Genomic DNA, 20,638 nt, shown 5'->3' on the forward strand with positions numbered 1-20,638 from the left:
GACACAGTCTGTATAACTCTAGTCATACAATGTATAACTCTAGGCATAGACTGTATAACTCTAGCCATATAATGTATAACTCTTAGCATATAATGTATAACTCTAGACACAGTCTGTATAACTCTAGATACAGACTGTATAACTCTAGGCATATAATGTATAACTCTGTCTAGAATTATACATTATATGCTTATATATTTTCATTATATGCTAAGAGTTATACTGTATAACTCTAGGCATATATATAATGTATAACTCCAGTCATACAATGTATAACTCTTAGCATATAATGAAAACTCTAAAACATATAATGTATAACTCTATACACAGATTGTATAACTCTAATCATATAATGTACAATTTTAAGTAGAGAATGTATAACCCTCCACATCCTATAACTTCACTTAATGAATGTATAACCCTCCACATCCTATAACTTCACTTAATGAATGTATAACTTAAGCTATAACATGAATAACTATATAAAAATTGGTTGTTTAGTAATATTTTTTATGCAAAATTTAGGGTTAGAATTACTCTGTTACCTGAAACTGCAGGAAATTGTCAAAGAGTTATACAAAAAATCAGTGGAGTTATAACACGATGAATATAAGAACTGCATGAGTACACAAACTGTATTATTGAAATTATACATATACGAGTAAGAGTTTTACTTAAACCCACTGAAGTTATAATTCATTCTTTATCAAGCTTTTAAATTTCCATCATTTTTTGCCATGAACAACAAGCTACCAAAATGAAAGAACAAATCTGATGAACACCATGAAAGTACAACACCATTAAGAATAATGAACACAAATGAAATAACAACAAGTTACAACAAGCTACAATAATGAACATCAATCCAAAATTACTTATAGCACTTTATTTTTGAACATCAAGCTACAACAATAACCAAGACACAAATAAGAAAGCAAATAACTCACCATCGACGACAACTTCAATCTGCATATGATCCATTTTGAGCGTGTTTCTCTGATGAACAATGACAATTTATTTATCTTCAACAAAGCGAATGAAATTTAACGGCAACATGAAGTAGTTTTATAGTTGGAATGAAATTTCTCTTTTTTTTGATGATTTATATTGGATTTTACAGGATTTAGGATCGTTTGTATGGTGATTATTATGGGTTTTGCTTGTTGAGAGGTTTTGAATGGTGAATGAAGAGGGAAAGCATGCAAAATGAATTATTTGTGTTTGTTTAATCGTTTTGTCCGCGGGATTGTACTGGAAGAAGTACACAAATAGTGACACGTGGACCCTTTCTCATACAACAAGCATTTTTTTTTTTTGCTCTAAAAATGGCCCCCCCTCTCTCCTTATCTCATCCATTCAATCTCTTCATCCAAGGGTTCTTATAAAGACTTAGGGCCTTATATGATATAATGGCCTTATAAGAACCCTTCTCTCTCTCTCTCTCTCTCTCTCTCTCTAAAATTTTAGTTGCAACTTGCCAACATCAATGTTCAATGTTTTCTTAGTTTATGCTAGATATAACATACGTAGTATAGTATAATTGATTGTTTTTTATCAATTTTAGTGTGTGGTTTGTTATTAACCTCCAATTTTCAAACTAATTGATTATTTTGTTTTATTTGCAGGACATGAGCGTCTATAAGATGAAGATATATGTGTTACTATTGTGCACAAGAGATAAAATTTTGTGGCCGTGCAAATAATAATGTAGCGGATATAGCAAAAACACCAAATATTGCGTAAGATGTCTACTTTTAATTGCCATTAAATTTAACTTACCGCTTAGTTTACCCTAGAAAGTTTTTATTATGTATAGTAGAAAATATTGCCTATTTATTACCGGCACAAAAGAATTATACCTCGAGTTGTACGAAAATTGATATTGATATTAGTTATTACGGACTACTCCCTCCATCTCAATCATTTGTTAACTTTTATATTATTTATGAGGGGGTATTTTAATAAAAATAAATAAATAACTCAGACGGGGAGAGTATTATTTAAGTCTCAGTATTGTTTACTCTACGAGCAAATGAGCAACGCATTAATAATACATACATTCTAATCTTGACCTCCTCTTAATTTGTTAGCCTCTACAAATCTACAATAATACCTAAGGGACATTATTACCTAGGTCTTTACTTTTATTTGTATTAGACCACATAAACTACTTATATGAAGTAAGTAACAGTGAACTAAATTTGTGATTTGTGTTGAATTGATGGGAAGCGTTCATTATTACGTCGACTAATAATTTTCAAGGAATCGAACATTGTCATACTCCGTATTAGATTATTTGATATTCGTAGCTATCAACCAAACTACTCTCAACAAGTTTTAATAAAATTACGGGGATTAATTAGCACTTTAGTAAAATATAGTAATTCGTGTTTGTCTTTGTTTTTATTTTCGGTGATTGTTGTTTAATACCTTTGAGATTGAATTAGATGTACATACTAAAATTTTGTTTCATAATATATGATACAATGTATGATAATAGATATAGTGTACGATAAACTAATGCAGAGTACTATTTAATGTTAGAGTATCTCAAGAATTTCACCTAAGAGTGAAATTATAAAAAGACAGTTGGTTTCAACTGTTAGAATCAGTATAAAATTTGATGGGTACTCCATCTTGAGTAGTACAAGGGAACTAATGAGGTGAATTTTAATTTTTATCTACGAGATAGACTACCAAAGGTACAATTCCACTCGAAATAATGAAGGTTTGATAGTAGTAGCACTCGACATTAACAATAAACAATTAAAACCTTGAAAAAGAATTTGTATTATTCAGCTTGACATTGAATACAATAGGAGATTCCACTCTTTATTAACGTGTTTTGTGCATGGAAATTGGAATGACTAACTTTTATGAATTTGTAGTATTCCGCTAGAAAGATAATTACTATATAAAGTAAGTGTAAACTATTTATTGGGATGGAGGGAGTAGTTGCTATTAATAGAATGTAAATATATAGATATTGTGTATAATTACTACTCCCTCCCATCCACTATATTCTTCCCTCTTTCCTAAAACGGATTATTCATATTTTCTTCCCTCTTTCCTTATTTGGAAAGTTTTTATAAATATTATACTCTTACATATCTCCAATCACCAAACCCCACCATATCATTTATTAATATTTAATCATAATTATTTCTCCTTCTTTCCAATAACCAAACCCCACCCATATCTTTTACGGAGTATTATTATTTAATCATAACAATTTTTACCTTTCTCCAAACACCAAACCCCACCCACATTCTCACCCTTAATTCTTGTGCCCACAAGAAATGGGATGAATATAGTGGATGGGAGGAAGTATATAGTTGCATTTTCAATGTGTATATATACTCTTTGCCAACCAAATGATACTTAATGGTAGTTCAAGCCACAAGATATTACAAGTGGCCCGTGCATCGCACGGGTATTAAATCTAGTATATTAATAAAGGAAGCTTTATTCGGGCGATTACAGAGAGTCCAAGTTGTGCATATTACATAAATAAATAAATAAATATCAATTTTAAAATAAAGAAGATAGTAGATTGTATTTTACGTAGACTATAATATGTAACTTGCTCAACAACTTACCAAAAATATATTTAATATATATGCGTTTTAGTTGGATGCAAACTCAAAAAGATTAAATTATGAACAATTAAAATCAAACTAAACTGTATAACCTTATACTATATATATACATGTTTCATCATCTATTTGGCATCAAAATTTGCACGTACATTATATTGCTATAATTTCTTATTGTGGTCTATATGATTTAATTTTTTTTTTGTTGATTGTTGATTTACATACACCATCCGACTTTTTGTAGAGCTTTGTTTTAAATTGACTTATGATTTGCAGGAATTATAAAGCATGTGATCAAGATGGAAGGATAATGGTCAATTATAACCATATATATATATATAATCAAGATTTGTTAACGTATTTCTTTCCTATTAAACGCCCTTGAAATTGATAATTTAGTAACATTATTTTCTTCTTATATGCCATGACTGCCAATATCGACAATCAATCAATGACAAAGAAAACGTTTATCAGCAATTTTTTATTTTATTTTGTATTCAATGATCAAAACGAATAGTTTTGTATATATGGTCTAATAATGAACTTATATTATCTTATTACCTCTTCTTTCAAGTTGTTAGACAAGTTCGTCGTTATTTCAGGTTGTTAGACAAGTTCGTCGTAAGTTGGCACCAGGTAACATATCATTATTTTGTTACATTTTCTTAATTTTTGACGAATCAACTATATATTTTGAACTATTCTTATATAAAATCATTGATAAATTTATTGTGAGATATCTTACATAGTCATATAGTACGTACGGAGTTATTTTATTAATTTCATGTAAGACCTTTTTCTTTTTAATAGGCTTCAGAGCACACTATAGGATATTAGTGTTGGAATTAATGGCTTTATAAAGCCAAAAACCATTTTGCCTCTTGTCCCACATCGGTGGGGAGAAGTAGGTATCTTGTGTTTATATTACTACTCTCTCCCTAAGTGGATAAGAGTTGGACCAAGGAGGCTTTTGTTGAGAGTGTTGGGCCTGTGAGTCTGATCCAAACACACACACGCGCGCGCCGGCCTGGCTCGGCTCGAGCTCGGACTCGGGTTTGGGTTTGGGTAGAGCCCCTGCGGGGAGGGCCAAAGGCCCTCTTTTCTTTTTGGGCTGTGTGTTTTTGGTTTATGTCCAGGTTCAGTGTATCTGTGATATTCTGTTACATTCTGAATGTTTTTATGACTGTTAATTGTAGAAATTAAGGGAGCGTAATTAATCCCTTAATTACGTTTGACCGTCCCTTAATTGCTATGATTTTGTCTCTGTAACAGCTCTATTTTTCCCTTATAAATAGAGCTGTTCACTTAACAGAAAATCACACAAAAAACACACTCCACATTCTCTCTTCTCAATATGCTCTTCTTCTATTGCTTCTGATTTTTCCGGGTACAGTATCTGTTATTTCCAAAGTCTTCTTACTTCAGTGGTGCGGTTCGAAGGCTGCAGTGTTAACCTTGTGGAACTACCGGCGTGAGACGATAACCACCATGGTCGTGCCGTAATAGTTTTCAAGTCAGTGGCTTTATACCACGGCGCTGTAATTCTGTTCGATAAGTCCTTTTCCATCTCTTGTATTGTTAAAGTTTATGTCTATTTACCATTGTTACGAATTATCATTCCAACAATTTGAAAACTATTATTTTTGTCGTAACAATGGCTGTCGTCTCAAACAAAATCCTGTTTTAATTGTCGAAATTGGAACCCTTAGACGGTATGAACTACAAAAGATGGTCTCCGAAACTGCTAATGTATTTTGAACAATTAGAAATCGACTATGTTTTATTTTCTAACCCTCCTGCTGGTGTAACCGCTGCTAGTGTAGAAACTACCCCACCTTCGTCTGTTGCTGTTTAGTCGAATGAGGAGTCTATTAAGAAACATGATAAGGATAAAAAAACTGCTAAGTTCCATCTTCTTACTCATATGTCGAATACCCTCTTTGACTTATTTTCGGTTCATAAATCCGCTAAAACCATATGGGAGTTGTTAGAGAAAAAATATGGGGCTGACGATGCGGGTAAGAAAAAATATGTTGTCGGGCAGTGGCTTGGGTTTCAAATGGTAGATGACAAACCAATTATGGAGCAAGTTCATGTTTATGACAACTTGTGTGCTGATGTCACTAATGAGGGAATGAAACTAGATGAAATTTTCTTGGCTAATGTTTTGCTAGAAAAATTTTCCCCTTCCTGGAATGAGTATAGGAACCATTTGAAACATAAGAAGAAGGATTTGTCCCTTCAAGAGCTGGTAGGCCACATGAGGACTGAAGAAACTAATCGTCTGAAAGATAAGTCAGTCCAATTGTCTTTTACTACTGTCAAAGCCAATCTTGTTGAAACTGGTAGGTCTTCAAAAGAAGATAGGTTCAAGGGTAAGGGAAAGGCTAAAGCTGGTCAGGGTCAATCCAAGGGTCAGAATGCTAAGAAAGCTGGTCAAGGGAAATTCACCAAACCTGCCTCAAAGATTCAGAAACTAAATCTGGTATGCTATGTTTGTGGGAAAATGGGTCACAAAGCTTATCAGTGTCCTCAAAAGGAAGTTGCTACTGAAGCTAATGTTGCTGAAAAGGATGATATTATTGCTGTTGTAGTTGTTGAGGCTAATCTGGTTGCAAATGCTAGTGATTGGATTCTGGATACATGGCCTTCAAGGCATCTTTGTGCTAACAAGGATCTCTTTGCTGAATTCGAAGATGTTGCTGATGGTGAATGTGTCTACATGGGTAACTCTTCTTCTGCTGTTATCACCGGCAAAGGCAAGATCTTTCTCAAACTAACCTTAGGGAAAACTCTTGCTTTAAATAATGTTTTGTATGTTCCTACTTTGCGTCGAAACCTCGTGTCTGGTGCCTTGCTAAACAAAGCTGGTGTGAAATTTGTTTTTGAGGCTGGCAAGGTTGTAATGTCGCGCAATGGGGATTTTGTGGGCAAGGATTATCTCTGTGGGGGTTTATTTGTTTTGAATGTTGATTCTCCTATCATTAATAATAATGCTTCTATTTCTGCTTATATTGCTGAGTCTATTGATGTTTGGCATGGTAGATTAGGTCATGTGAATGTTGATTCGATTAAAAGGCTCAAATCTATGTCGCTTATTCCTTCGTTATCTTCAGAAACTCATGAGAAGTGTCCTAGTTGTGTCGAGGCCAAATTTGCTAAGAAACCTAGTAGACATGTTACAACTAGACAAACGAGTCTTCTTGAGTTAATTCACACCGACCTAGCTGACTTCAAAAATTCTATGAGCAGAGGTGGTAAACATTATTATGTCACTTTTATTGATGATTTTTCTAGATACACTAAGGTGTACTTGCTTAGAAATAAAAGTGAGGCTGAGGACATGTTTTTAAAGTTTAAAACTAAGGTAGAAAATCAGCTTGATAGGAAGATTGAGAGAGTCAGGTCAGATCGAGGTGGTGAGTATGACTGAAATTATTTAGAAGACCTTTGTGCGAAAAATGGTTTAATTCATGAAAAGAGTCCACCTTATTTACCTCAATCAAATGGAGTAGCTGAACGTAAAAACAAAACTTTGAAAGAAATGATGAATGCTATGCTTTTAAGTTCTGTCCTTTCTGATGATATGTGGGGGGAAGCGGTGCTTTCAGCTTGTCATATTCTTAACAGGGTACCTCATAAGAAACTAGACAAGACACCCTATGAAATGTGGAAAGGTTATGCCTCTAACTTAAGTTACCTTAAAGTGTGGGGGTGTTTGGCTAAAGTAGGCTTACCTAGCTTTAGGAGTCCAACCATTGGACCTAAGACTTATGATTGTGTTTTCATTGGTTATGCTCAAAACAGTTCTGCTTATATGTTCATGTCTTTAAGTGACATGTCTATATCTGAGGCTAGAGATGCTGAGTTTTTTGAGCAGGTATTTCCTTTGAAGAAGGAGACTGTATCTTTACCCGATGCTCCTGTTGTTTCTGCTGTGCCTGTTAACCCTACTGGCAGTTCTATGCATGCGAGTACTAGTACTTATGTGGATCATGCAGTTGAACCGAGAAGGAGCAAGAGGCCCATAATTGAAAAGAACTACGGGAGTGATTTCATCAGAACTGATGCTATCTAACTTCACTTATGTGAAATCGCAGGTGATATTTGTGCTTTTGATGAGCTTGTTTCTGCCTTTTTAATAGAAGATGATCCAAAAACATATGATGAGGTTATGAGTTCTATAGATGTTGTTTTTTTGGAAGGAAGCTATTAAAAATGAACTAGATTCTATTGTTTCTAATCAGACTTTGGAGTTAACTGATTTACCTAAAGGTAGTAAACCCATTAGTAGCAAACGGATCTTTAAAATGAAAATGAGACCTGATGGAATAATAGAAAGGTTCAAGGCGAGGCTTGTGGTGAGGGGGTTTACACAAAAGAAAGATATTGACTACTTTGATACGTACTCACCTGTGACTAAAATTTCCACCATTAGAACTCTTGTTGCTTTGGCTGCTATTCATGATCTTGTGGTACATCAGATGGATGTAAGAACTGCTTTTTTGAATGGTGACCTAAATGAAGAGATCTATATGTTGCAACCCAAGGGGTTTGTGGTAAAGGGTCAAGAGAGTAAGGTGTGTAAACTGAGAAAATCACTATATGGTCTTAAACAAGCACCTAAACAGTGGTATGAGAAATTTCACAACACTTTGACTGACGATGGCTATACAACTAACAATTCTGATTCGTGTGTCTATTCTAAAATGTTTGGATCATATTATGTGCTTATATGCTTATATGTTGATGACATGTTAATTCTTGGTAGTAATTTATTTGTCGTAAATAAAACCAAACAATTTTTGTCATCACGTTTTGAGATGAAAGACTTAGGAGAAGCTGATGTCATTCTTAGAGTTAGAGTTATGAAAACCCCAAATGGTATATCCCTTAGTCAATCACATTATGTTGAAAAAGTGTTGAAGAAATTTAACAGTTTTGATGTTACACCTGCTAGAACTCCTTATGATGCTAGTGTATATTTGTGTAAGAACTTGGGTGATAGTGTCTCACAAGAAGAATATGCTAAGATTATAGGAAGTATAATGTTCCTCATGAACTGTACTCGACCAGACATTGCTTATGCTGTTAGTAGACTGAGTCGATATACACATAACTCCAGTGCTGAGCATTGGAATGCACTTCGTCGTTTACTTAAATACCTGAAAGGAACAATTGATTTGTGTTTGCATTATGATAAATTTCCTGCTGTTTTAGAAGGATATTGTGATGCAAATTGGGTTGCAGGTAATGATGAAATTCATTCCACTAGTGGTTATGTGTTCACCTTGGGTGGAGGAGCTATATCGTGGAAGTCTGCAAAACAGACTTGTATAGCTAGCTCCACCATGGAATCTGAGTTCATTGCTCTTCAGTTGGCAGGTCAAGAAGCAGATTGGTTGAGGAACTTACTAGCAGACGTGCCTATGTGGGGGGGGGGCACCAGTCTCCCTTCTCTGTGATTGTAAAGTAGCTATCAGTGTTGCTAAGAATAATGTCTACAATGGTAAGAAACGACATATTCGGATCAGGCACGGTGTGGTAAAACAACTCCAGAAAAATGGGGTGATTGCTTTGGACTATGTGAAGTCCGAACGTAATCTTGCTGATCCCCTTACTAAGGGGTTAACAAGGAGAGTAGTCCTTGATATGTCGAGGGGAATGGGGCTTAAGTCCTTGAGACAAGTTTGAGTGTGAAACTTGATGGACTTTATAGCTCATTCCTATGACATTTGATATCCATAGCCAATTTAGTGGTGCTTTTGAGACGCACTTGATGGATTGTGTTTTTATATAAGGTTGGACTTTTGTCCTTAATAGCTCTTGTGAGAAGTGCTACTGAGAAGCACTTGAGCTACCTTTGGGAGTGTGATGGCTCAGCCACCATCTATGTGAGAGTATATAAATTCTCGCTAGAGCACTAACCTAAACCAGGGTAAACGCATGGCTTTAAAAGCGTTGCACTTAGAAATCGCGGAATAAAACAAATTTTGAAGGTATGATATGTGTTGTGGGGGATTCAACGACCGAAGTCCGACGAAGAATTCAAATCGAAAGATATTCACTTGTTGAAAGTAAGTCGTTGCCTCACTTCACTACTACGTCAATTCAAGTCGAAAGACCTTGAACGTTTAAGTATCCACTCCTTCCTTACCCGGAATATCTCTATAGCTTTCTCTTCGCCATTAGTGGGGGATTGTTGGAAGTAATGGCTTTATAAAGCCAAAAACCATTTTGCCTCTTCTCCCACATCGGTGGGGAGAAGTAGGTATCTTGTGTTTATATTACTACTCTCTCCCTAAGTGGATAAGAGTTGGACCAAGGAGGCTTTTGTTGAGAGTGTTGGGCCTGTGAGTCTGATCCAAACACGCACACGCGCGCACGCGCTGGCCCGGCCCAGCTCGAGCTTGGGCTCGGGTTTGGGTTTGGGTAGAGCCCCTGCGGGGCGGGCCAAAGGTTCTCATTTGTTTTAGGCTGTGTGTTTTTGGTTTATGTCCAGGTTTAGTGTATCTGTGATATTCTGTTACAGTCTGAATGTTTTTATGACTGTTAATCGTAGAAATTAAGGGAGCGTAATTAATCCCTTAATTACGTTTGACCGTCCCTTAATTGCTGTGATTTTGTCTCTGTAACAGCTCTATTTTTCCCTTATAAATAGAGTTGTTCAGTTAACAGAAAATCACACAAAAAACACACTCCACATTCTCTCTTCTCAATATGCTCTTCTTATATTGCTTCTGATTTTTCCGGGTACAGTATCTGTTATTTTCAAAGTCTTCTTACTTCAGTGGTGCGGTTCGAAGGCTGCAGTGTTAACCTTGGGGAACTACCGGCGTGAGACGATAACCACCACGGTCGTGCCGTAATAGTTTTCAAGTCAGTGGCTTTATACCACGGCGCTGCAATTCTGTTCAATAAGTCCTTTTCTGTCTCTTGTATTGTTAAAGTTTCTGTCTATTTACCATTGTTACGAATTATCATTCCAACAATTAGGATATGTCACACGTTAAGGAATAAGCACTATAAAAAAAGGGTATGTCACACATTATTTTAACATGAGGTAGTTTTTTAGTACTTTAATGTAGGATTGTCTTTTAGAAGGCTTTTATATTATCATGTTCTTTTTTAGTGTGATATTACAAAAATCTCACTTTAATGTAGCATTCTTTTTGAGTTAAATATCATACTACTACGCATTGAATTGCTACGTATGTATATCATATTGTTAGGATATTGACCTATCTCTTGTTAGTATAGTTGATATGAGTTTAGAACTAACTTGCTATTGTTTGTACATATACACAACATTAATTCTAAGCTCAAGGTAATCATATAAGAAGCGTGGGAATGGGTCTTTGATGATCATACTTAATTAACGCACATAACTCTATTGAGTATTGGGTGGAGGATCCAATTAACTGATATCCAAGATCTATAATCGTTCAGAGTCTATCATAGAAACAACTTCTACGAAGACAGTTAGTGTCCGAATACTCACAAGTCCAGTTTGTTTCACTTTCTCCCCAATGTCTCCTTAATATATTTATACGGAGTATATCTTTGTTTTCTGATAATACCTAGGACTATGACTATTTTCTATTAATACGGTCAAATTGGTCAGTATAGATTGTATTGTATGGAACACGGCTAGCAATTTAACAGGCTAACCACGCTTGCAAGCAAATTAGCAAGCAAGCTCTTTATGGCAAGTACACTAGCAAGTGAACAACCTCAATGAGTCAATTCATTCTTTTTGATCTATAATATAAAAAGAAAGCTAAGATATAGACTACGCAGCCCTATTAGGAGCATAATCTCCCAATCCCATTCAATTAAGAAGCAAGGTAATCTCTCCTTGAATGACGGAACGCGTAGCTACTCTAATTTTTTTTTCGCATATATTATGCAACATGATAAATACGAGTGTATTTCTATACGAGAGTCCTTATTTTCATCAAACAATGACTAATATGTAGTCTATTAATATTGTACTTGGTATCCTTTTTTTTTGGAGAAAAGATCTTTTTAGAGTTTTGATTTTATTTGAAATCTTATTGATACAAGGTCTCGAGTCATCAAAAACCAAAATATCCGAGTTTCATAAGACTATATGCCCATGCAAACATACACGTTATTTGTAATAAATACTACTTATTCTGAAATTATTTTAGTTATTACTCCATTCAGAAACTTACAGGATAAATACATACCGTAGATATTTCCTATAACAATCTAATTTCACCTTAAATGAAAAAATAATAGCCATTATTTTAATCGTATGCTCATATTCGATTTATTTTGTCATTCTATTTAGGCTCTGTTTGGTAAAATTAGCTGAAAAGATAGCTGAAACCTGAAAAGCTAACTGAAAATTGAAAAGTTAACTGAAACCTGAAAAGGTAACTGATTAAGTAGCTGCAAATTAGGAACTGATAAGTTAGCTGATTATATAAAAAAGTGTTTGGCAAACTAACTGAAAACGTAACTGATTTTGATGAAATGACGTAAAAGGATATGATAATTATTTAATAGTATAAATTTAAGGGGTAAAAACGAAAAATCGAATCAAAACAGGTACCTGAAATCTCAAATGCTACCCTAGGTAGCATTTCATTTCAGGTAGCTTATTTGGTTAAATAAGCTACTTGCCAAACGCTTACAAAAAAATAAGTTATCTGGAATTTTGGTCAAATAAGCTACTTTGACCAAATCAGGTACCTAAAATGATTTGCCAAACGGAGCCTTAGTAGAATAGTCACGCACCAATGAGGACACGGTGCCTCCCATGGCCCCTTGATAAAAATACTTCATAGTGACGTTACTAAGCATGAGTTCGTGCAAGTAGTGAAATTCTCATCCACTCAGCAAGGAGAGTTAGTAGACTCGCCAAAAGAATACCCCTCCGTCCTGGTTATTTGTTTACCTTTGATTTGGTAAAAAGATTAAGGAAAGAATAGGAAATTTGTTTACCTTTGATTTGGCAAAAGATCAAGAAAAGAGTAGGGGACCAATTATTAGATGACAAGTAGGACTAAATTGAGCGGATGATTAAATTACTAATTAATGCATTCCGCAAATAAAAAGTTAACAATTGACGAAGACACTCCAAAATAAAAATAGGTAAACAAATAACCATAACGGGGGAGTAATATATAGTCGATTATGCGAATACCTATGGATTTTCATGCATATATAGTTCAAGCTTTAAATTAAGTGGTTTTGGGGAATAAGAACGAATAAGAGTGCATGTGCATGGAGTGAAGGAAATTTTGACTATGAGCCAAGACGTTACAATAATAAGATTTTGTGTATGTATATATACTACCTAGATATTAAGTTTTAGCCGATTTACATCTGAATCAAGTCCAGTTTAAAGAAACAATACTATAAAGATGTAATTCTTAGTCCGAGCATATATAAATGTAGATTATTTTTGAACAATTATACATAGTCTAACTTTATAAATGGCTTTTAAACATTAATAGAGTCAAAAGTTTTATAAATTGCTAAGTTTAATATTTAGAAAATTATAAAAACTAAGTCAATAAAGGTATCTATATTCTCATTTACAAAACATCATACAATATATATATATATATATATATATATATATATATATATATACAGCCGGGATCCGATGAGTCTAGGGTTTTAAATGAGTCCGTCCTATCATTTCAGACCGTCAGATCCAACACAATGGACGCACAAGATGCTGACACGTTGCATGTCTTACGTCAGCCTCCAGATTTGAACAAAACCTCCAAAAAACGCGATGTTTCAAATTTTCCAAATTTTTTACTTTCTCTCTCCTCTTCAAACATCTCACAACCGTTTCCCCCAAAAAATATCACCAATACACCGTTATAACAATCAAAAAAATTAAAATCATCAGTTGCTTCAAAAATCAAGAACAATAATCGTTGATATCAATCAATAATAGGTATAATCGAAATTCAAATCTCCTTTTCATGGTGTATATAAGTTTTATCATTTTAATTTTAGTATTGTGATATTAGTTTGTTGTTTTCTGTTTCAATAATGGTGTGTAACAATGGTAGTTTGTATACACGATGATGAATTGAAGCAATGTTAACAAAAAAATGCAGGAATCGAAGAAGTATAATGACGAAAACGAGTAAAAAAGTAGATTCAAGCCCTAAAACGAAAAAGGCGAAAAGAAAAAACAAGGATGCAGACGATGAAGTTCCTACTACTAATGCGAAGAAATTAAAGGTGACTTTGAAGAAGAATGTTGGTAATGAATTGGAAGCAAACAATATGGAGAAAGACGTTGTTGAGCACGCTGAAAAGCCTAAAAGGAAACAAAAGTATGTAGTGTTTCTATTCTTCATTAAGTTGTAGTAAATGATTATGTATCATGTTATATTAATGAACTGTTGATGTTGTTTGTTTACACGGTTAACCGAATTTGTAAATGGATATGAATGTTATACTGAAGAAATATGTATGTTATAGTTTCTATTTGGAAAGTGGAATGTGTAATTGTATCTGTAAACTGTCATAGAAATGGATAGGAATGTTATACTGAAGAAATATTTATTCTGACTGTTAAGCAATGTGTCATTCATCGTTTATTCAATGTATACATTACATTAGTTTGTTATTGCATGTTACAGTGAGTGAATTTGTTATTTCTGTAATTTGATTTACATGACTAAATTGTTGTTGGTGTTGTTGTTGTTGTTGTTGTTTATTTACTTTTTTGTAACATGTATAGTTTATGTTGCAGGCCTGTTGAATTTGTAGTTAAATGTCGATCAACAACTTTGGTCGAAATTATTAACAGTCTCACAGATGAACAAAAACAAGCAGTTAAAGAGATTGGGTTTGGGGGCCTGTTAGAATTGAAAATAACCGAATTCCCAAAGGGGATAATAAAATGGGTGATAAACGCATTCAACCACAACAGCTTCCTGTTCAAAGCTTCTCGTACAAAGGAGTTTATTCTGAAAAAGGATGATATCCATGACTTTTTCATGTTACCTAGGCAAGGTAATGAAGTGGAATTTACACCGATTGGTCGTTGTAAACAGTCAGTAGAGGAGCCTTTAAAAGAACAATGGCGCCAAAGGTTCGGATTAGGAGGCACAACAGAGATGATCAAGATGAACCAGTTATCTGAAAGGTTAAAGCAAACAACTGAGAGTGGAGATGACTTCAAGCGGATGTTTGTGGTCTACAGTATGTGCACATTCTTAGCACCTAACACAAGTCATATCCTAGATTTCAAGCTGCTTAACGCTGTCCAAGATGTTGCGAAAATCAAAGATTTAGATTGGTGCAAGTATGTGTTTCAGAAATTGGTTAAAGCAGTGGAAGAGTTTAAAGGTGGTTGTAAGAGTCTTTGCGGATGCACTATGTTCCTCATGCTGGCATACATGCATAGAATCGAGTTTAGAGGAGAAGTACAACCAACTGAACTTCCATTAATACAACATTGGACAGATGAAAAGTTGAAGAAAAGAGTTGGTGATGAGAAAGCTGTAGGATACTTGGGGGATGGGACAATGACAAAGACAAAATATCCAATTTGTCTGCAAAAATCAGAAACTGTTTCGCAAGTAAGGGGAAAAAAAGATGGGAGTCAGAAAACTGGAATTGAGAGAGGGAAAGTTTATGTAGCAATGGAACTGCCTCCAGGAATTGAATCAGACGAACAGTTAAAGAAGAAGGCCATTGATGTAAGTTGAGAACATAGTAGTTATTGTAAAAATCATTTTTAATGCTAATTCTTTTGAAAACTTAAATAACAGTAGTACTTATAATTCTTACTTATAATGTTATACAGGACATTCATTTGCTCTTCCTCGAGATGAAAAGGGATTCTGACCTTTTCCATGCAAGAAATGTTGAACGTATGCAGATATTCAAGCGAAAAGTAGGGTCGAAACAGTGTGTGCTGATAAAAGCAATGCGAGAATCGTACCCCAGTTGCTCCAACACAAACTCAAAGAATCGTACAAGAATCCCATGTACCATGCTTATATGGACGACTTGGTGAAGAGGACTAAACATGCCCAAAGCCTTGATATACCTTCTTTTGAAGAGTTTGAAGAATTAATTAATGCATACAACAAGTCCTTAGATGAAGAACAACAGAATGCTACAAAGGCAAACCAGTCACCACATAATATTGCAAAAGGCTTAGAAGAGATTGTTTTAAACATAGCCAAGGAAGCCGTAAACCCTGCTGCTAAAAAAACATTGAATGAGGAGACAACAGACAAAGGGGAATTCTTGAATTCACGAATACAAAAGCAAAAATGACTTCAGCTACGAGTCTGACAATGGGAATGAGTATAAAGACGGGACAGAGACTCCAACCACAACAAACATGGAAGAACCAGCAAATGGAGATCCAGATGCCACCCAAGACAGAACAACTGATAAGCATTCATATCTACTACACACAAACAGAGAAGAAGAATGCATGGATGTAGTCGATTATGATTTCGGATGTTCACTGGTATGTGGACATGCAGAAGAGGAGACAATTCTGTTGTCGGAGTACATGATTGAACATAGTGAGTTGATGGCGCCTCTTCTTCGACAACGAAAGGAGGTAGTAGACTACTGTTACCTAACTGACCACAACTACAAGAATGAGTAAGTATACAACTCAACTGTTTACATTCGTATACATTCTCTATATTTGTATGATATACATTTGCATATTACAACTTTTTTTTTTTTTTACAGTGAGAGATTAGCAACATTTGGTTTGCTGCACTTTCTGTCAAAGGATGATGCAAAAAGTATGATGGCCGATGAGTTGATAACAACATCAGTCATAGAATGTTGGTCAATTATGCTTAATGAACTGATTGTCAAGAAGGTGGTGACTGATGAACCCTACAGATTATATTTGGGAATTAATCATATGGTATGTTATTCTGAAGGGTTATATATGTTATAGTAACTGTAGTAGTATGTTATACTGGTAATTTTATTGTATGTTACTCTAAAGGAATGTATATGTTATAGTAATTGAAATAGTATGTTATACTGGTAATTATATTGTATGTTACTCTGAAGGAATGTATATGTTATAGTAATTGAAATAGTATGTTATATTGATAAGCAGAATGACAACATTTAAGCTTTCAATTTTCAGGAACAAATCATTAGCTTATTGACAACAGAAGATGATAAAAGGGCAGGATATGTGGAAGAAATATTTAATGCATGGAGAGGTTGGTGCAAGTGTTGCAAAAGTCCATTGAATTTGGATTCTGACATGGTAAGAAAAAATAGTTTCAAACTTTTTCAATAAGAAACTATAAGAATCTATGACTTCCAATATCTAAAAAGCTTGTTTCTTGACGTTTTCGTAGGTATTCATTCCAATGATATTTAATAAGCACTTCTTTTGTGCTTGTAAAAATTTCATTGACAAGAAGATTGACTACTTAGACAACAGAGAGTATGGAGGGGTCTTTACAGAAAATGAGTATGTCGACATGGCAATGATAACAGTACGTTTTCTAGTGGCTTTTGCAATTGCAATTTGATATATTGTTGTAAGTTTAGAACTGAGTATCTGAATGTGTATAAAGTATCTGAATGTGTATTGTTCTAATGCAGGCCCATATGTTTGGAGCATTTCTAGCTGAAAATGGTGTTCAAAAGGGCGGAATGGTTAAAAGTTTTCCAATGAGAAATGTGCAATTCAAGTGGAAGTGTACAGAATTGTATGAGAATGTCGACTGTGGGGTGTTTATGATGTTTCACATGTTGTTTTACGTTGGTAAGCTATTTGATTGTGACCTTGGAAATGCGACAACGAGGATTGTATATCGGGCAGAGATATTAGCAATACTTATGATGAGTGACCTTAATAGTACAAGGGATAAACTGATGGAGAAGGTTGAAGAAATCAAGACTGAAAGAAAAGCTTTACTGCCTGTGCTTGTTGAGCAGCGTAAGAAAAAGGCTGAAGAGGAAGCAAAGAGTAAGGGTCTTGTACAAAGTCTTTTGATACATATTATATTACATACGTTTTGAGACTTGTAAGTAATATTATTTGCATGAACTGAAAACAGGACTTGAACAAGAACGATTATGGTCAACACCAAAAGCAAAAAATCGAACAATTTGTGATGACTATCCAAGACACCTATGTCGGTCTTAGGCGATCGAATAAAGGGAGCATCAGATGGCATTGGCTGCACATTATACTGCGGAGAACCAGAACCTAATTCTACTCTTGTGTCAAGATTTATGAGAAATAATAAATCGCGTTTCTCATTGATATTGATTACGAGGAAGGAAGTGGCTGATTATTGCTTTCTGGATGACTACATATTTGATCAAAGGTAATAAAAACTGAATCCTATCTACTGTAAAAAAGAATGTAATTACACATGTAAGCTGTTAACTGGTCATTTTTGTTTGGACATAGAGAGTCCGTGGTGGTGTATAATGCAAAAAAGAGTTTAACAAGAGAAGATATACAAACGTTGATGCCAACAGTACATCTAAATCAAAATGTCGTAGAATGTTGGGCTATGCTACTGAATAACATAGCACACACTGAGAAAGGCACAAAAACACTTATGTTTTTTGGAATAAATCACATGGTAAGTAGTCATACTGATCATCTTTAACTGTTACTGTGATTATGCATGTATGTTACAGTGATTGAATAAGTCTGTTATTGTGAATGAATATGCATTCATTTGACTTGTTATTAATATATCAGGAGGACATCAATGCTCTGGTTGAAAGAGAATCCAATGGTACACAGGTTGATACACAAGCTAACAGTGTGTATGAGTGTTGGGATAGGTTTATAGCTGATAACTCAGAATGCAATCTTGAGGCAGAACTAATTTTTATCCCCTTATATGCTGGAAGACACTACTTTTGCATGTGTGTCGACATGTCAAACAACAAGGTGGATGTACTCGACAGCATGATTCGTAAATCATGGAAGGATAGCAATGTGTATAATATTACAAGAGTAGTGGTATGTGTCAATATCTATTCGCACATTCAAATATTCAAATAACACTTTGTGGAAGTTTTAAAAGACTAATTGAAAGAGTGTTGTCTTGTTTGATGTAGGCTGGTGTACTCAGTGATTACTTGGAAAGTAAAGGAGTAAAAGATGCAGAGGCAATAGCAGGATTCCCTATCTTTGAGACAAAATTGCCATGGCGAACACATGATGCCACTGACGAGGAATCAGGATGTTTTTTAATGATGCACATGATTTCATACGAGGGGGAACCGTATGAATCTGAACTGGGCAAGAAGATTACAAGGCGCATATTTTGTCTTTGAAATGGCAAGATCATTGGTCTTGGCGGACATAAATGAGAAGCGGTGAAGTTCTTTGCAAGGTGGATGCATTAAAAAGTAAAAAAGAAGATATGTGGATAGAAATTAAACGTAGAAGGGATGAATCGACTGAGAAGAACAATGGCAACACTGAACCTGTTGCACCAAATCCCAACGTAACTCAGATTCCTGTGCTACATTCAAGTCCACAAACATTTGCAACGTATGGGAGGAGAGTGAAACAAGCAGCAAGGAGAGAAGGCTATCCAAAAAAGAAAAAAGTAGAAGGTGGAGATGCTGGAAAGAAATGAAGTTAATGCATTTTGATGCATTTTGTAAATGTGTTCTGGAGAACATATGTTAAAGTAGTTAAAACAGATTGTTATGGTAATTGTGTTTCATTGTTACTGATATTGAATGAATGATGTTATTGTGAATTAATATTTCATTAGCATGTTATACTTACAAGTTGTTGATATTCTTATCAGTAACAATGCATTCGATAACATCATTAATATTTCATTCTGATAGTGATATTACGATGTTGTAGTAACAGTTTGATGATGTTACAGTGGAACAGCGGGATTACCTAGAAAATAAAAAATGAAAAATAAATAGTGTCTCTGTTGCAGCAACACTTGAAATATGTTATAGTAACGTTAGAATGATGTTATTGAGAATCACAATGACATTGGCTCAAGTACAGTGATTTTGCTGCCAAAATCATCACATTGACATTCTAAAATGTTGTTACAGTAGTTGTATTATGTTGTTTTAGTAACAGTTTGATGATATTACAGTGAAACAATCCACAGTGTCTCTGTTGCAGCAACACTTTAAATATGTTATAGTAACGTTAGAATGATGTTATTGAGAATCACAATGACATTGTCTCAAGTACAGTAATTTTGCTGCCAAAATCATCACATTGACATTCTAAAATGTTGTTACAGTAGTTGTATTATGTTGTTTTAGTAACAGTTTGATGATATTACAGTGAAACAGCATGATCACCTTGGAAAAATAAAAGGAAACAATCAACAGTGTCTGTTGCAGCAACACTTGAAATATGTTATAGTAACGTTAGAATGATGTTATTGAGAATCACAATGACATTGTCTCAAGTACTATTACAGTAAGCATCATAGTTTCCAAAAAACTGTGTAAATATAAAACTGTATGTCTCAAAAAATCACAAGAATCGTTTGATAGGACTCTATTTTCTTATAACCTAAAATATGCCGAATACAAAAAACGTAAAGTAATGGTAAAATTGACTTGTATTAATGTCCATCTTGATCATCACTAATTCCACAAGTGCAACAGCATCAGTCAAACAGCATCATCATCTTCTGAAGTTGCCTGTGAAGAAAAGCAACAGTAAAATGATGTTAATGACAGTAACAATGAAAGTTAATCTGAAAAAAAAAGCAAGATAATTAGATAAAATGTAAGAGAGAATACATCATCTAGTTCCTTTTGAGGGCAATTGCGTTTGTCATGGTTAGCCATCTGTTTGCAGCAGGCGCAAAGTCTTTTAGGCTTTTGTGCTTTTGCTATCGACTCATTCCTGCTGGACAAAAGCCTTTTGCCGCTACCCTTGTTCCTGACTTGTTTGGGTGGTAAGATCGTCACTTCTGAAGAACTTGTAAAACCCAAAAGCTGCTCTATCTCTTTCTCCTTGGATAATACCTCTGATGAGGACGCAGGACTGAATTCTTCTCTAAAAGACTTCA

The sequence above is a fragment of the Silene latifolia genome, chromosome 2, assembly GCF_048544455.1.
Source record: "Silene latifolia isolate original U9 population chromosome 2, ASM4854445v1, whole genome shotgun sequence".
Lineage (NCBI taxonomy): Eukaryota > Viridiplantae > Streptophyta > Magnoliopsida > Caryophyllales > Caryophyllaceae > Silene > Silene latifolia.